General features: G+C 41.4%; 1 non-coding gene across 1 annotated transcript; it reads left to right on the top strand.

Annotated features, from left to right (window-relative positions):
• Window positions 1-14673: 14673 nt before the first annotated feature.
• Window positions 14674-14781, top strand: LOC112760848 (small nucleolar RNA R71). The gene has a single exon (XR_003181267.1). It is a non-coding gene; the product is annotated as a small nucleolar RNA R71 (small nucleolar RNA).
• Window positions 14782-15669: the final 888 nt, after the last annotated feature.

Raw genomic sequence — 15669 nt, 5'->3', positions numbered from 1 at the left:
TACGCTCACGCGCTCTGTCACAGCACGGCTAATCACCGGTTGGTTCTCGATCCGGTTGGAATAGAATCCCTTGATTCCTTTGCGTTTGTCACTAACGCCCAGCCTTCAGAAGTTTGAAGTTCGTCACAGTCATTCAATCCTTGAATCCTACTCGGAATACCACAGACAAGGTTTAGACTTTCCGGATTCTCATGAATGCCACCATCAATTCTAGCTTATACCACGAAGATTCTGATTAAGAGATCTAAGAGATACTCATTCAATCTGATATAGAACAGAGATGGTTGTCAGGCACACGTTCATGGGTTGAGAATGGTGATGAGTGTCACGGATCATCACCTTCATCACAGTTAAGCGCGAATGAACATCTTAGATAGGAACAAGCGTGTTTGAATAGAAAACAGAAATACTTGCATTAATTCATCGAGACACAGCAGAGCTCCTCACCCCCAACAATGGAGTTTAGAGACTCATGCCGTCAAAGAGTACAAAGTTCAGATCTAAAAATGTCATCAGAGATACAAAATAAGTCTCTAAAAGTTGTTTAAATACTAAACTAGTAGCCTAGGTTTACAAAAAATGAGTAAACTATGATGGATGATGCAGAGATCCACTTCTGGGGCCCACTTGGTGTGTGATGGGGCTGAGATTTAAGCAATTCACGTGCAGAGGCCATTTGTGGAGTTGAACGCCAGTTTTTGTGCTAGTTTGGGCGTTCAACTCCAGCTTTTGATCCTTTTCTGGCGCTGGACGCCAGAATTGGGCAGAGAACTGGCGTTGAACTCCAGTTTACGTCATCTATCCTTGTGCAAAGTATGGAGTATTATATATTGCTGGAAAGCCCTGGATGTCTACTGTCCAACGCAATTGGAAGCATGCCATCTTGAGTTCTGTATCTCCAGAAAATCCACTTTGAGTGCAGGGAGGTCAGAATCCAACAACATCAGCAGTCATTTTTCAGCCTGAATCAGATTTTTGCTCAGCTCCTTCAATTTCAGCCAGAAAAATAGCTGAAATTACAGAAAAATACACAACTCATAGTAAAGTCTAGAAATATGAATTCTTCCTAAAAACTAATGAAAATAGACTAAAAACTAACTAGAACATACTCAAAACTATATGAAATTAACCCCAAAAAGCGTATAAAATATCCGCTCATCACAACACCAAACTTAAACTGTTGCTTGTCCTCAAGCAACTAGACAAATAAAATAGAAGACTAATAGGTTGAGAAGCAATAATATCTCAGAGTTTTTGAGTGAAGCTCTGATTCTAATTAGATGAGCGGGACTAGTAGCTTTTTGCTTCTGAACAGTTTTGGCATCTCACTTTATCCATTGAAGCTCAGAGTGATTGGCATCTATAGGAACTTAAAATTCAGATAGTGTTATTGATTCTCCTATTTCAGTGTGATGATTCTTGAACACAGCTATTTTATGAGTCTTGGCCGTGGCCCTAAGCACTTTGTTTTCCAATATTACCACCGGATACATAAATGCCACAGACACATAATTGGGTGAACCTTTTTAGATTGTGACTCAGCTTTGCTAAAGTCCCCAATTAGAGGTGTCCAGAGTTCTTAAGCACACTCTTCCTTTTTGCCTTGGACCTTGACTTTAACCGCTCAGTCTCAAGTTTTCACTTGACACCTTCACGCCACAAGCACATGGTTAGGGACAGCTTGGTTTAGCCGCTTAGACCAGGATTTTATTCCTTTAGGCCCTCCTATCCACTGATGCTCAAAGCCTTGGGATCCTTTTTATTTGCCCTTGCCTTTTTGTTTTAAGGGTTATTGGCTTTTTGCTCTTGCCTCTTGGTTTTAAGAGCTTTTGGCTTTTTCTGCTTGCTTTTTCTTTTTCTTTCTAAATTTTTTTTTCTGCAAGCTTTGTTCTTTGCTGCTTTTTCTTGCTTCAAGAATCATTTTTATGATTTTTCAGATTATCAATAACATGTCTCATGTTCATCATTCTTTCAAGAGCCAACATATTTAACAGTCTTAAACAACAAATTCAAAAGACATATGCACTATTCAAGCATTCATTCAGAAGACAGAAAGCATTGCCACCACATTTAACTAATTAGAATTTCTCTTATTAAAACTCGAAATTTTATTGCCTCTTATTCAAAAGATCTACTACTTTATTCATGTTTGCTGATGATGAGAAAAATAAACTATAGCTTAATTGGAGATAAAATCAAAATAGATACTAATTACTACTATATGACTCCTAAGGTAAACTTCTATAAGGACATTGTCACAGAGTTAAGGCAGAAATTGGAAATTAACAACCTTTATTCTGGGGGAACGGGGGTCCCTCTGATCCTTGGGGTGCTTGGTCCTGCAAGAGAAGACTTTTGGCGCTTCAATTCCCTTAAGTCACGCCCTTGCTCCTCTTGTTCTTTAAACATATAGGTCAGCATTTGACTGTGTTCCTTCTGTTCTTTTATTATTTGCTCCATAGCTTCCCGTATCTTGGTAACAGACGTCTCAAGATACTCCCAGTATTCAGATTGAGGGATCTTTGGGAGGAATTCCTGTGCTCTCTTCTTGATGGGATCATCCTGTGCTTGTTATTTTTCCATTGATGCTTTGGTGATTGGCTTCTCAACTGAGATATACTCAGTTATTCCCATCCTTACTCCAGCGTCCTTGCAGAGCAGAGAAATCACGCTTGGATAAGCCAACCTGGCCTCTTTAGAATTTTTGTTAGCAATTTTGTAGAGTTCAGCTAAAATCAGCTGATGAACCTTCACTTCCTTTCCCATCATGATGCAATGGATCATCAATGCTCTTTTAACTGTGACTTCAGAACGGTTGCTAGTAGGCAACAGAGAATGCCCAATGAAGTCTAGCCATCCTCTGGTAACTGGGTTGAGATCCTCTCTCTTGAGTTGATTTGGGACACCCTTTGTGTTGGTGGTCCACCTGGCTCCAGGGATACATATGTCCTCTAGAATCTTATCCAGGCCCTTGTCTGCTCTCATTATCCTCCTGTTGAAGGAGTCTGGATCATCCTTCAGCTGAGGTAGCTTTAAGATCTCCCTGATCCTGTCAGGGTGGGTATGAACAATCTTTCCTCTGACCACGGTCCGATAGTCATAGAGAGCAGTCCCAGATAGTTTCTGCTTGTCAGTTTGCCACATATTAGCATAGAACTCCTGGACCATGTTCCTTCCCACTTTCGTTTCAGGATTAGCTAGGACTTCCCAGCTCCTGATTCGAATTTGCTCCTGGATCTCCGGGTATTCATCTTCTTTCAGATCGAATCTAACTTCCGGGATCACTGATCTCAGACCCATTATTTTGTTATAATGGTCCGAATGTTCTTTAGATAAGAACTTCTCTTGATTCCAAAGTGGTTTTGGAATGCTCTCTTTCTTGCCTCTTGGAGTGGGTTGTTTTCTTTTGGGGGCCATGATCTTAGTGATTGCGGATAAACACACCAAACTTAGAGGTTTGCTTGTCCTCAAGCAAAAGAAAAGAAAGGAGAGGGATAGAAGGAGAGCTAGGTGCAATTGTTGATGGGAGAGGAGGGAGGCTGAACTCAAATTTATAAGGGGGGGGGGAGGGTGGGTTTTCGAAAAAAAAGATAAAGATATGATAAAAGATTTATTTGGAAAAGATAAGATAGAAGATATGATAAGAGAGGATATAGTTTAAAATTGAGAGGATATGAAAGATTTTTGAGAAAGATAGATTTAATTTTGAAAAAGATAAAGTGGAGGTTTTGAAAAAGATATTGATGAGTTTGAAAAAGATAGATTTGTAAAAAAATTTTGAAAAGAGTTGGATTGAATTTGCAAAGATGCCTGGTGCTTATGGATTAAAATACATTTGATATTTTTTTGTGGTAGGGTTTTTAGAAATTATGGAATTTAGAAATCAGGGTTCTTGACATGTTTATGTAAAATCATGCATTGAAACATAAAATTTGAAATTAGAATGGAAAAACGTGTGGAAAAAAATGAAATTGGCTCCTCCCTGCCTTCCTGGCGTTTGAACGCCCAAACACTGCCTGTTTTGGGCGTTCAGTGCCCAAATGCTGCTCTCCTGGGCGTTCAACGCCTAGCTGCTGCCATTACTGGCGTTCAACGCCCAGTGGGTGCCCATTTCTGGCGTTGAACACCCAGATTGCTACCATTACTGGCGTTTTCTTGCCAGTGAGCTCTTTTTCTCTGTTTTGTGTGCCGAGGTCTTCTGTAAATGATTCCTCACCTTAGTGTCAGTGAACTTTATATAAACAAATAAAAATAAAAATAAAAATAAAAATAAAAGTAGGGCAAAATGCTTAGAGGATTGTTGCCCCATGGCTGGGTTGCCTCCCAGCAAGCGTTTCTTTATTGTCTTTAGCTGGACCTTGCTGAGCTTTTAATCTAGCTTCAGCCTTGAGCATTCTTGCTCAATGTTGCCTTCAAGATAATGCTTGATTCTCTGTCTATTGACAATGAACTTCTTATCAGAATCAATATCTTGAAGCTCCACATAACCATATGGTGATACACTTGTAATCACGTATGGTCCCCTCCACCGGGATTTCAGTTTCCCGGGGAATAGCCTGAGTCTAGAGTTAAACAACAGAACCTTCTGTCCTGGTTCAAAGATTCTAGATGACAGCTTTCTGTCATGCCACTTTTTTTATTTTTCTTTATAAAGCTTGACATTTTCGAAAGCTGTGAATCTGAATTTCTCTAGCTCATTTAGCTGGAGCAATCATTTTTCTCCTGCTAGTTTGGCATCAAAGTTTAGGAATCTGGTTGCCCAGTAGGCCTTATGTTCCAGTTCCACGGGCAGGTGACATGCCTTACCATACACGAGTTGGTATGGAGAGGTCCCTATAGGGGTCTTGAATGCTGTCCTGTAAGCCCACAGAGCATCATCCAAGCTCCGTGCCCAATCCTTTCTACGGGTATTTACTGTCCGTTCCAGGATTCTCTTTATTCTATTAGAGACTTCAGCTTGCCCATTGGTTTATGGATGATATGGAGTGGCCACCTTGTGGCGAATTCCATACCGAACCATGGCAGAGTAAAGCTGTTTATTGCAGAAGTGAGTGCCCCCATCACTGATTAGTATTCTAGGAACACCAAACCTGCTAAAGATATGTTTCTGGAGGAACTTCAGCACTGTTTTAGTATCATTGGTGGGTGTGGCAATAGCCTTAACCCATTTTGATACATAGTCAACTGCCACCAGAATATAAGTGTTTGAGTATGATGGTGGGAAAGGTCCCATGAAGTCAATTTCCCATACGTCAAACAACTCAATTTCCAAGATTCCTTGTTGAGGCATGGCGTAACCATGAGGCAGATTGCCAGCTCTTTGGCAACTGTCACAGTTACGTACAAACTCTCGGGAATCTTTATAGAGTGTGGGCCAATAGAAGCCACATTGGAGGACCTTGGTGGCTGTTCGCTCACCTCCGAAATGGCCTCCATATTGAGATCCATGGCAATGCCATAGGATCCTCTGTGCCTCTTCTCTAGGCACACACCTACGGATTATTCCGTCTGCACATCTCTTAAAGAGATAGGGTTCATCCCACAAGTAATACTTTACATCAGTAATTAATTTCTTCTTTTGTATCCTGTTGTACTCCTTGGGTATGAACCTTGCAGCTTTATAGTTTGCAATATCGGCAAACCATGGTGCTTCCGGAATGGCAAATAAATGCTCATCAGGAAACGTCTCAGAGATCTCAAGAAAGGGGAGGGACGTCCCTTCTACTGGCTCTATCCGGGACAGATGATCAGCCACTTGGTTCTCTGTCCCTTTTCTGTCTCTTATTTCTATATCAAACTCTTGCAGAAGCAATACCCATCTGATGAGCCTGGGTTTTGAATCCTGCTTTGTGAGTAGATATTTAAGAGCAGCATGGTCAGTATACACAATAACTTTTGATCCTACTAAGTATGATCTGAACTTGTTAATGGCGTAAACCACTGCAAGTAATTCTTTTTCTGTGGTCGTGTAATTTTTCTGGGCATCATTTAGAACGCGACTGGCATAATACTGCACCAATGGCATGATCACTGGCATCACACATTAGCTCAAATGGTAACGTCCAGTCTGGTGCAGAAATGACTGGTGCTGTGATCAGCTTAGCTTTCAGCGTTTCAAACGCCTGCAGGCACTCTGTGTCAAACACAAATGGTGTGTCAGCAGCTAGCAGATTGCTTAGAGGTTTTGCGATTTTTGAAAAATCCTTTATAAACCTCCTATAGAATCCTGCATGCCCCAGAAAGCTTCTGATTGCCTTAACATTGGCAGGTGGTGGTAATTTTTCAATTACCTCTATTTTTGCTTGATCCACCTCTATTCCCTTGTTTGAGATTTTATGCCCAAGGACAATTCCTTCAGTCACCATGAAGTGACACTTTTCCCAGTTTAAAACTAGGTTGGTCTCTTGGCATCTTTTCAGAACAAGTTTCAGGTGATCAAGACAGGAGCTGAATGAGTCTCCATATACTGAGAAGTCATCCATGAAGACTTCCAGAAAGTTTTCCACCATATCAGAGAAAATAGAGAGCATGCATCTCTGGAAGGTTGCAGGCGCATTACATAGCCCAAATGGCATCCTTCTATAAGCAAACACTCCAGATGGACATGTGAATGCTGTTTTCTCTTGATCCTGGGGATCTACTGCAATCTGGTTATAGCCTGAGTAGCCATCCAAAAAGCAGTAATAATCATGACCTGCTAGTCTTTCTAGCATCTGGTCTATGAATGGTAAAGGAAAATGATCCTTTCTGGTGGTTGTATTGAGCCTTCTATAGTCAATACACATGCGCCACCCTGTAACTGTTCTTGTAGGAACCAGTTCATTTTTTTCATTATGAATCACTGTCATGCCTCCCTTTTTTGGGACGACTTGGATAAATAATCCCAACCTCTAGTAGTTTGGTGACCTCTTTCTGCACTACTTCTTTCATGGCTGGATTTAGCCGCCTCTGTGGTTGAACCACTGGTTTGGCATTATCCTCCAATAAGATTTTGTGCATGCATCTAGCTGGGCTTATGCCCTTAAGGTCACCTATGGACCACCCAAGAGCTGTCTTGTGTGTCCTTAGCACCTGAATAAGTGCCTCCTCTTCCTGTGAATTTAAAGCAGAGCTTATGATCACTGGAAAAGTGTCACCTTCTCCCAGAAACGCATATTTCAAGGATGGTGGTAATGGCTTGAGCTCGGGTTTAGGAGGTTTCTCCTCTTCCAGAAGAAATTTCAGAGGCTCTTTCATGTCCTCTGAATCCTCTAAATTAGGCTGAACATCTTTGAAGATGTTTTCCAACTCTAATTCAAGACTCTCAGCCATGTTGATCTCTTCTACCAAAGAGTCAATAAGATCAACTTTCATGCAGTCTTTTGATGTGTCTGGATGCTGCATGGCTTTGACAGCGTTCAGCTTGAACTCATCATCATTGACTCTCAGGGTTATTTCCCCCTGTTGGACGTCAATGAGGGATCGTCCAGTTGCTAGGAAGGGTCTTCCTAGAATGAGAGTAGCACTCTTGTGCTCCTCCATCTCCAGCACAACAAAGTCAGTGGGAAAGGCGAATGGCCCAACTCTGACAATCATGTCTTCAATCACGCCTGATGGGTATTTAGTAGAACCATCATCAAGTTGGAGACATATCCGGGTTGGTTTAACTTCTTCAGTTAAGCCAAGCTTTCTGATAGTGGATGCAGGTATCAGGTTGATGCTTGCCCCAAGATCGCATAAAGCTGTCTTGGTGCAATTACCTTCTAATATGCATGGTATCAGAAAACTCCCAGGGTCTTTAAGCTTTTCAGGAAAGCTTTTCAGAATGACTGCACTGCATTCTTCAGTGAGGAAAACTCTTTATGTTTCTCTCCAATCCTTCTTATGACTCAAGATCTCTTTCATGAACTTGGCATAAGAAGGTATTTGCTCAAGTGCTTCTGCAAATGAAATCTTTATTTCAAGAGTCCCGAGATAATCTGCAAAGCGAGCAAATTGCTTATCCTGCTCCTCTTTCCGGAGTTTTTGAGGATAAGGTATCTTGGCTTTATATTCTTCAACCTTAGTTGCTGCAGGTTTATTGTCTACAGAAGTGGTTGAAGAAGCCTTTTTAGAGGGGTTGTTATCAGCATTTGTGTGTGTCTGATCCCTCACTGGCGATTGAGTGCCAGAGTTAGAAGCTGGAGTGAAACTGGACGCCAGCTCCTTGCCTGCTCCTGGCATCTGAACGCCAGAGCTGTGCCCATTTTGGGCGTTCAGCGCCAGATCTTGCCCATTTTGGGCATTCAACGCCAGATTCTTACCCATTTCTGGCGTTGAACGCCAGTCCTGCCTTGTTTCTGGCGTTGAACGCCAGTCCTGAGCATGGTCTGGGCGTTCAACGCCAGCCTTCCACCAATTTTCTGGTGTTTTAGTTCCAGAATTACTTTTCCCTGGGCTCTTACTGTCCTCAGGTGAATTTTGGGTGGTTTGCTCATTTCTTAGCTTTTTGCTGCCTTGAGGTGGGGTATTTAATGTTTTCCTACTTTTTAGTTGAGCTGCTTGGCATTCTTTTGCTATTTGCTTTGACAGCTGCTGCTTTGTTTGCTTAAACTGTTCGTCCATATGTATATTAGCCATCCTTGTCTCTTGTAACCTTTCTTTGAATTCGGCTAACTGCTATGTTAGAAAGTCTAATTGCTGATTGAATTCAGCAGCTTGTTTTACAGGACTAAGTTCAGCAGTTGCTGTCTTAACCTCTTCTTTCATGGAAGAGTCGTTGCTTAGGTACAGATGCTGATTCCTGGCAACTGTATCAATGAGCTCTTGAGCCTCTTCAATTGTCTTTCTCATGTGGATAGATCCACCAACTGAGTAATCAAGAGACATCTGAGCTCCTTCTGCAAGCCCATAATAGAAGATGTCTAACTGAACCCACTCTGAAAATATTTCAGAGGGGCATTTTCGTAGCATCTCTCTGTATCTTTCCCAGGCATCATAAAGAGATTCATTATCTCCTTGTTTAAAGCCTTGGATGTCCAGCCTTAGCTGTGTCATCCGTTTTGGGGGAAAGTACTGATTCAGGAATTTTTCTATCAGCTGTTTCCATGTCTTTATGCTGGCCTTAGGTTGGTTATTCAACCACCTCTTAGCTTGATCTTTTACAGCAAATGGAAACAGTAATAGTCTGTAGACATCCTGATCTATTTCTTTATCATGTACTGTGTCAGCAATCTGTAGAAACTGTGCCAGAAACTCTGTAGGTTCTTCCTGTGGAAGACCGGAATACTGGCAACTTTGCTGCACCATGATAATGAGCTGAGGATTCAACTCAAAGCTACTGACTCCAATGGAGGGTATACAGATACTACTCCCATATGAAGCAGTAGAGGGGTTAGAATATGACCCCAGAGTCCTCCTGGACTGTTGGTGCACGAAATTGTGATCTCCAGGCTCGAAAGAATCCTGGTAATGGCTCCAAAGCTTGGTGCTCTGATCTTAATTCATAATTGTCACAACTTCGATACAACTAACCAGCAAGTGCACTGGATCGTCCAAGTAATACCTTACGTGAGTAAGGGTCGAATCCCACGGAGATTGTTGGTATGAAGCAAGCTATGGCCACCTTGTAAATCTCAGTTAAGTTGACTCATATGGGTTACAATATATTATGTAAATAAAACATAGAGTGGGGATAGAACTACTTATGTAGATTCATTGGCAGAGATTTCAGATAAGCGAATGGAGATGCTTTTCGTTCCTCTGAACCTCTGCTTTCCTGCTATCTTCATCCAATCAGTCTTACTCCTTTCCATGGCTGGCTGTATGCAAGGGCATCACCGTTGTCAGTGGCTACATCCCCTCCTCTCAGTGAATCATATGCTCACGCACCCTGTCACGGTACGGCTATTCATCTGTCGGTTCTCGATCATGCTGGAATAGGATTCACCCTCCTTTTGCGTCTGTCACTAACGCCCAGCACTCGCGAGTTTGAAGCTCGTCACAGTCATTCAATCATTGAATCCTACTCAGAATACCACAGACAAGGTTTAGACCTTCCGGATTCTCTTGAATGCCGCCATCATTCTAGCTTACGCCACGAAGATTCTGGTTAGGAGATCTAAGAGATACTCATTCTAGCTTAATTCATGTAGAACAGAAGTGTTTGTCAGGCACGCGTTCATAGGGGAGATGGTGATGAGCGTCACACATAATCATCACCTTCATCACGTTCTTGGGTGCGAATGGATATCTTAGAAGCGAAATAAGAAGAATTGAATAGAAAACAGTAGTACTTTGCATTAAGCCTTGAGGAACAGCAGAGCTCCACACCTTAATCTATGGAGTGTAGAAACTCTACCGTATGAAAATACATAAGTGAAGGTCCAGGCATGGCTGAGATGGCCAGCCCCCAAAACGTGATCAAAGGATCATAAGGTAATCCAAAGATGCCTAATACAATAGTAAGAGGTCCTATTTATAATAAACTAGTCACTAGGGTTTACATGAGTAAGTAATTGATGCATAAATCCACTTCCGGGGCCCACTTGGTGTGTGTTTGGGCTGAGCCTGAGTGTAGCACGTGCAGAGGCCATTTGTGGAGTTGAACGCCAAGTTCTGTGCCAGTTTGGGCGTTCAACTCTGGTTTTGGATCCTTTTCTGGCGCTGGACGCCAGATTTGGGCAGAAGGCTGGCGTTGAACGCCAGTTTATGTCGTCAATTCTTGGCCAAAGTATGGACTATTATACATTGATGGAAAGCCCTGGAAGTCTACTTTCCAACGCAATTGGAAGAGCGCCATTTCGAGTTCTGTAGCTCCAGAAAATCCACTTTGAGTGCAGGGAGGTCAGAATCCAACAGCATCAGCAGTCCTTTTTCAACCTCTAAATCTGATTTCTGCTCAAGTCCCTCAATTTCAGCCAGAAAATACCTGAAATCACAGAAAAACACACAAACTCATAGTAAAGTCCAGAAATGTGAATTTAACATAAAAACTAAGGAAAACATCCCTAAAAGTAACCAGATCCTACTAAAAACATACTAAAAACAATGCAAAAAAGCGTATAAATTATCCGCTCATCACAACACCAAACTTAAATTGTTGCTTGTCCCCAAGCAACTGAAAATCAAATAGGATAAAAAGAAGAGAATATACTATAAATTCCAAACTATCAATGAAACAGAGCTTCAATCATATGAGCGGGACTTATAGCTTTTTGCCTCTTGAATAGTTTTGGCATCTCACTTTATCCATTGAAGTTTAGAATGATTGGCATCTATAGGAACTCAGAGTTCAGATAGTGTTATTGATTCTCCTAGTTCAGTATGATGATTCTTGAACACAGCTTCCTTATGAGTCTTGGCCGTGGCCCTAAGCACTTTGTTTTCCAGTATTACCACCGGATACATAAATGCCACAGACACATAATTGGGTGAACCTTTTCAGATTGTGACTCAGCTTTGCTAAAGTCCCCAATTAGAGGTGTCCAGGGTTCTTAAGCACACTCTTCTTTTGCTTTGGACCTTGACTTTAACCGCTCAGTCTCAAGTTTTCACTTGACACCTACACGCCACAAGCACATGGTTAGGGACAACTTGGTTTAGCCGCTTAGACCAGGATTTTATTCCTTTAGGCCCTCCTATCCACTGATGCTCAAAGCCTTGGGATCCTTTTTATTTGCCCTTGCCTTTTGGTTTTAAGGGTTATTGGCTTTTTCTGCTTGCTTTTTATTTTTCTTTCTATTTTTTTTCTATTTTTTTCGCCCTTTTTTTTTTTTCTGCAAGCTTTGTTCTTTGCTGCTTTTTCTTGCTTCAAGAATCATTTTTATGATTTTTCAGATTATCAAATAACATGTCTCCTAGTCATCATTCTTTCAAGAGCCAACATATTTAACATTCTTAAACAACAACTTCAAAAGACATATGCACTGTTCAAGCATACATTCAGAAAACAAGAAGCATTGTCACCACATCAATATAATTAAACTAAGTTCAAGGATAAATTCGAAACTCATGTACTTCTTGTTCTTTTGAATTAAAACATTTTTCTTTTAAGAGAGGTGATGGATTCATAGGACATTCATATCTTTAAGACAAAGTTACTAACTACTAATGATCATGTACTGAAGGCACAAACATAGATAAGCACATAACATGGAAAACGAAAAACAGAGAAAGCAAGAACAAGGAATGAGTCCACCTTAGTGATGTCCTTGAGCTCTTCTATGTCTCTTCCTTGCCTTGGCTGCTCCTCCTTCATTGCTTTTAGATCTTCTCTGATTTCATGAAGGATGATGGAGTGCTCTTGATGTTCCACCCTTAGTTGCTTCCAATAATTGTGTGGAAGAAAATGTATCCCCTGAGGTATCTCAGGGATCTCTTGATTTGCAGTCAAATGTTCTACCACTGAGCTATAGACCCTTGATGGAAGCTTTTGTTTTACCACACCAAACTTAGAATGTTGCTCGCCCTCGAGCAAAAGAAGAAGGAATAGATGAAGAAGAAGATGTGGAAATAAAAACTAGGATTATGAGGAGGTAAAGTGGGGATCCTGTGGGGTCCACAGATCCTGAGATGATCCTGTGGTGTCCACAGATCCTGAGGTGTCAAGGCATTTACATCCCTGCACCAATTTAGGCATGCAAAATACCCTTGCACACAACTCTGGGCGTTCAGCGCCAGGTTGGTGCCCATTTTGGGCGTTCAACGCCCATTTGCTACCATTTCTGGCGTTGAACGCCAGAACCATGCTTGTTCTGGGTGTTCAGCGCCAGGATGCTCCCATTCTGGGCGTTCAGCGCCAGAACTATGCTCTGTTCTGGCGTTTGAACGCCAGACAGATGCTCCTCCAGGGTGTGATTTTTCTTCTGCTGTTTTTGATTCCGTTTTTGATTTTTTTGTTTATTTTGTGACTCCACATGATCATGAACCTAAGAAAACATGAAAAATAAGAATTAGATAAACATTGGGTTGCCTCCCAACAAGCACTTCTTTAATGTCAATAGCTTGACAGTGAGCTCTCATGGGGCCTCACAGATGTGCAGAGCTTTGTTGAGACTCTGCAACACCAAACTTAGAGTTTGGATATGGGAGTTCAACACCAAACTTAGAGTTTGGTTGTGGCCTCCCAACACCAAACTTAGAGTTTGACTGTGGGGGCTCTGGTTGACTCTGCTTTGAGAGAAGCTTTTCAAGCTTCCTCTCCATGGTTGCAGAGGGAGATCCTTGAGTTTTGAATACAAGGGAGTTCTCATTCCATTGAAGGACTATTTCACCTCTGTCAACATCAATCACAGCTCTTGCTGTGGCCAGGAAAGGTCTTCCTAGGATGATGGATTCATCCTCTTCCTTTCCAGTATCCAGGACTATGAAATCAGTAGGTATGTAAAGGCCCTCAACCTTTACTAATACATCTTCTACTTGTCCATAAGCCTGTTTTCTTGAGCTGTCTGCCATCTCTAGTGAGATTTTAGCAGCTTGCACCCCATAGATTCCCAGTTTCTCTATTACAGAGAGGGGCATGAGGTTTATTCCTGAACCAAGGTCACACAGAGCCTTAAAGATCATGGTGCCTATGGTACAGGGTATTATGAACTTTCCAGGATCCTGTCTCTTCTGAGGCAATGTCAGTTGATCCAGATCACTTAGTTCATTGATGAACAAGGGAGGTTCAACTTCCCAAGCATCAATGCCAAACAATTTGGCATTCAGCTTCATGATTGCACCAAGAAACTTGGCAGTTTGCTCTTCAGTGACATCCTCATTCTCTTCAGAAGAGGAATACTCATCAGAGCTCATGAAGGGCATAAGGAGGTTCTATGGAATCTCTATGGTCTCTAGATGAGCCTCAGAGTCCTTTGGTTCCTCAGAGGGAAGCTCCTTATTGATCACTGGACGTCCCAGGAGGTCCTCCTCCTTGGGATTCACGTCCTCTCCTCTCCTCTCAGGTTCGGCCATGGCGCTTATGTCAATGGCCTTGCACTCTCCTTTTGGATTCTCTTCTGTATTGCTTGGGAGAGTACTAGGAGGGATTTCAGTGATCCTTTTACTCAGCTGGCCCACTTGTGCTTCCAAATTTCTAATGGAAGACCTTGTTTCATTCATGAATCTTACAGTGGCCTTAGATAGATCAGAGACTAGATTTGCTAAATTAGAAGCATTTTGTTCAGAGTTCTCTGTCTGTTGCTGAGTGGATGATGGAAAAGGCTTGCTATTGCTAAACCTGTTTCTTCCACCATTATTAAAGCCTTGTTGGGGCTTTTGATCCTTCCATGAGAAATTTGGATGATTTCTCCATGTTGAGTTATAGGTGTTTCCATAAGGTTCACCTAAGTAATTTACCTCTGCTATTGCAGGGTTCTCAGGATCATAAGCTTCTTCTTCAGAAGATGCCTCTTGAGTACTGTTGGATGCAGCTTGCATTCCATACAGACTCTGAGAAATCATATTGACTTGCTGAGTCAATATTTTATTCTGAGCCAATATGGCATTCAGAGTATCAACCTCAAGAACTCCCTTCTTCATAGGCGTCCCATTATTCACAGGATTTCTTTCAGAAGTGTACATGAACTGGTTATTAGCAACCATGTCAATGAGTTCTTGAGCTTCTGCAGGCGTTTTCTTTAGGTGAATGGATCCACCTGCAGAAGTGTCCAGTGACATCTTTGATAGCTCAGATAAACCATCGTAGAATATATCCAGGATGGTCCATTCTGAAAGCATATCAGAAGGACACTTTTTGGTCAACTGTTTGTATCTTTCCCAAGCTTCATAGAGAGATTCACCTTCTTTCTGTCTGAAGGTTTGAACATCAGCTCTAAGCTTGCTCAGCTTTTGAGGAGGAAAGTACTTGGCTAAGAAAGCCGTGACCAGCTTATCCCAAGAGTTCAGGCTGTCTTTGGGTTGAGAATCCAACCATAATCTAGCTCTGTCTCTTACAGCAAAAGGGAAAAGCATGAGCCTGTAGACTTCAGGATCTATTCCATTAGTCTTAACAGTATCACATATCTGCAAGAATTCAGTTAAGAACTGAAAAGGATCTTCAGATGGAAGTCTATGAAACTTGCAGTTCTGCTGCATCAGAGAAACTAATTGAGGTTTAAGCTCAAAGTTGTTTGCTCCAATGGCAGGAATGGAGATGCTTCTTCCATGTAAATTGGAATTAGGTGCAGTAAAGTCACCAAGCATCCTCCTTTCATTATTATTATTTTCGCCTGCCATCTCCTCTGCCTGTTCGAAAATTTCTGAAAGGTTATCTCTGGATTGTTGTATTTTAGCTTCTCTTAATTTTCTCTTCAGAGTCCTTTCAGGTTCTGGATCTGCTTCCACAAGAATGTTCTTATCCTTGCTCCTGCTCATATGACAAGGAAGAATGGCCAGAAAAATGATAATAATAATAGAGATCCTTTATACCACAGTATAGGGATCCCTTTGTAAGTAGAAGAAGAGGGGGAGATAAAGGATGTGATGTAAAGGAAGAAACACAACTGTGAGGATTGAAATGTGAGATGAGATGTTAGGATATGAATGAATAAATAGAATGAGATGGGAGAGAAGGAGGGAATTTTCGAAATTTATTTTTGAAAAGGAGTTAGTGATTTTTGAAAATAGTTTTTGAAAAAGTTTAGTATTTTTTTCGAATTTTTTTTTAATTTAAAATAATTAATAAATTAAAAAGAAATTTTGAAAAAGGGGAGAGATATTTTCGAAAAA

The sequence above is a fragment of the Arachis hypogaea genome, chromosome 16 (assembly GCF_003086295.3).
Source record: "Arachis hypogaea cultivar Tifrunner chromosome 16, arahy.Tifrunner.gnm2.J5K5, whole genome shotgun sequence".
Taxonomy (NCBI): Eukaryota; Viridiplantae; Streptophyta; class Magnoliopsida; order Fabales; family Fabaceae; genus Arachis; species Arachis hypogaea.
The sequence above is the reverse complement of the archived record's forward strand: the minus strand, read 5'-3'. Positions and strand labels throughout refer to the sequence as shown.